Source organism: Nanorana parkeri, unplaced genomic scaffold (assembly GCF_000935625.1).
Source record: "Nanorana parkeri isolate BGI_ZX_2015 unplaced genomic scaffold, ASM93562v1 scaffold1643, whole genome shotgun sequence".
Classification (NCBI taxonomy): Eukaryota; Metazoa; Chordata; class Amphibia; order Anura; family Dicroglossidae; genus Nanorana; species Nanorana parkeri.
In genome coordinates, this window is record NW_017307911.1 from 173,211 (window position 1) to 176,503 (window position 3,293).

Sequence of the window (3,293 nt, forward strand, 5' to 3'; positions counted from 1 at the left end):
AGCAGGATCCTGGCATTACATATTTACAAGATACATTTACTTTGCATCCAAACATCCTTACCATCATCCGGCTTTGGATCCAATTTAGGTACAGAAGTCGCTGGCTTCGGAGCTAAAGACAAGAAGGTAAAAGGTAACTCGCACTCTGAAACCTGTCACTTGCACACATGATAGAGGACTCAAGCACTTGAAGCAGGATCCAGAAATGGCTATGGGACAGCCCTTTATGCAATCCACTCTCTTTGCATAGCGAGAGATGCATTCATTAAGCTGTTTATTGTAATGGCTTGGCAGGGGAGCTGGTATCTACACATACAGTGTGGGCCCAGGGAGGTAAGTGCCTTAAGAATCCGCTAAAAGGCCACTATGCAACTTTCAGTATTTTGTCCTCAAGACACATTTACTTTACATCCAAACATCCTTACCATCATCCGGCTTTGGATCCAATTTAGGCACAGTAGTCGCTGGCTTGGGAGCTAAAGACAAGAAAGTAAAAACAGTAACTGAAACCTGCCACTTTTGGTAGAGTACTCCAGTATATAAAGAACCTGAACAGTCTCATGCTGAAACAATCATGTATATACACACAGTAAAAAGCAGAGGCAGAAAAAGGAAAAAAGCCAAATTTTCCAAATTATTTTCAGAATATCCATAGAACACATGCACTAATCTCCACCTTCATACTACTATAGTCTAGGACCTATAGGGTTTCCTACATACAGTAGCTGGTCCATACCTTCCTTGAGACTCTCTGCAATGATCGGTAAGATCTAGAAGGACCCATCTTAAACTGCCCATTAACAGTTTTTTTTTTGTTTGTTTCAACCCGCCGGCTTTGTGACAGCTGTGCACAGGAACCACTGCGAGTACAGAACTTTCTGCCCCCTAGAGAAGCAGGGACCCCATAAACCATGGCAGGGAGGGTGCAGTAGGCATGACTCATGCAGGCTGCCACAAGTGATCTGGGAGGCTATATAGCTGCCCAGATAACTTGTAAAAAAAAAGATCTGCCTCATGAAAAACCCCTGTTTTAGACCCAGGAACTCAAGAGCTCTCTGTACAATAGTATAGAAATGTTTAAGCATGTAGTAAAATCCAAAACGTATAAGCACTGGGTCCATGGCCTCATCAATAAACACCCACAGGCTTTCTACCAGACAGACAGCTTAACAGATGTTCCTTACTGATAGTGCAAATGCTAAAAAGATGCAATGTAATTTCCAAGGCTCGGCAGATAACTCTTTGAAAAACATTTCAAATCCAATGTAGTACGTATTACAGAGCTACAGTAATGACTGTTATTGCCAGCAATGATGCAAGTTATGTCTCAACTTTTTTACTAAAAAAAGTTCAAAGTCCCATTTATAATCCACTTTCTACTTTACAGTAGGTATCCACAAGACAACTCTAACACTTATTGTGGATTACGCTCGCTGACATTACCCCCCATTTACATTACATTGCAATTACATTTTACATCTTAAATAACTCACCATCTGGAGGTTTTACTGTTGTGGTTAATTTCTTTTCTGGTGTTGGGTTAACTGGAACTGATACACAGAAGATTAAACTCATGGCAAAAAAAAATCCCTTTTAAAAACAATACAAATTACAGTAGCAGACTATGGCACATATGTGCCATTTTAATTCAAGGCGATGAGGCCAAAAAGATACTTGATGGCCAACAGGCACCAAGATAGACTCCAAAAAAATGCATCAGTAACATAACTTACAACCATACTATGGCTACAAACATGTGGACTTTCACAGACTACAATGTGTATTTGACAGACAGACACCATTGCTGTCACTCAACTTGGCACTGACAGGGGGTACTATGTTTCAACAGGCAAACATTTTCACCCTGGCCAAAATCCACTGTTGCTACAGCTTTTGTGAGTATTTGGTACAAGGCATTTAATACTCAAGAGCAACCATACATAGCAAATATGTGCAAAAATATATGTAGGCAGTAGCATTAACTTTGGATTGATAGTGAGGACCTGGGCAGTATTTGAAGTGCTCACTGGTACAGAGAAAATCCATTCTATCCAATTCAAAAATATTTTCATCTCCAGAAGAATGTATGAACAATAGATGAATTGGACTTAAACGTGTGCAGGGTCCAGGAAATTTGGTTATCTGAGAAAGTATGGCTAGATTGCTTACTGCCTATTGTTCCTCTGCTTGTGCATGGCCACGTTTAAAATTCTGGGGATATCAGTCTCAAGATGCATGCTTTCTTAAGCAGAGGGGGCCTGCGTGGTGGAACCTTTAAGAAGAATGTAAGCCGCTAGGAACAATAGCCAAATTGCTATTGGCTATTTCAAATTGCAATAGAAGGCTGGCTATTGAAACCCCACCGACTGAGCAGAGGAGTGGCCCCAAGAGAGAAAGTTCTCTCTCTCAGGTTCGTTCCCCTGCTCAGTGAGTGGGGATAGCCAGTCTGCTATTGCATTTTGAAATGGCCAATAGCAGACAGGCTATTGAAACTGCACCCACTGAGCAGACCTGAGTCTCTCTCAGGTCTGCTCCTCTGCTCAATGGGTGGGTGCAATAGCCAGCCTGCTCTTGCAATCTGAAATAGCCAACAGGCTGGCTTTTTCTCCCCATTGTTTACATTCTTTTGTGGTCGGCAGCAGAATGTAAGCAAATAAATTTTGTTCGGTAACAATTTTAGCGTGCACCAAGAAACCAGCATTTTATGTGCACCAAGCCACCAGAAGAAAAAAATAAACAAGGAAGAATTAAAGAAATTACACTTTCTATATGCCTACTGCTCCCCAGTACCCTCGAATAGCAGGGAACTATAATGTGTATATCAGCCAACTTACGGAAACTTTGGCTCCCCCACGTTTCTGTGACTAATAGTGACCCCTCCCAAAGCACCAGCGAAAGCAAAAGGCGGGTGGCTGTTTGCATATTAGAGCATCCCATTGTTTGATCACCAGTGCACTCTACGAAACAGCAGACCGATATGGAGGTGCATGTAATACATGCATGTATTCTTTTTTTTTCCCCCAAAAAAGGTACACCTTAAACTAAGACTGGATAAGTCTGACACTAACTGTTATTCATTATTAAAAATGCAATGAAATTAACTAAGGGATTCTACAAAGTTCATATTCTATGTGCAGCCAGCTCACTTCAAACTGTAATATCTGCTCCAGGCACACAGGAGAAATGCGTACAGTAAAAAGGAGTTTTTCCTACCAAAGGATTAGTATGCCTGTCCATCCAGCTCATATACATAGCTTTATTATGCAGGGCAGCATTGTCTGGCAGGGCTGAAG

General features: G+C 41.5%; 1 long non-coding RNA gene across 1 annotated transcript in view; it reads right to left on the reverse strand.

The window, feature by feature from the left end:
- Positions 1-414: 414 nt before the first annotated feature.
- The window catches only part of LOC108799153, a 4,106-nt gene continuing 1,227 nt past the window's right edge, over positions 415-3,293 (reverse strand). The window contains exons 2-3 of the long non-coding RNA XR_001942006.1: positions 1,494-1,544; positions 415-476 (exon numbers count right to left, since the gene is read on the reverse strand). This is a non-coding gene — a long non-coding RNA (uncharacterized LOC108799153). The remainder of the gene's footprint in view (positions 477-1,493; positions 1,545-3,293) is intronic.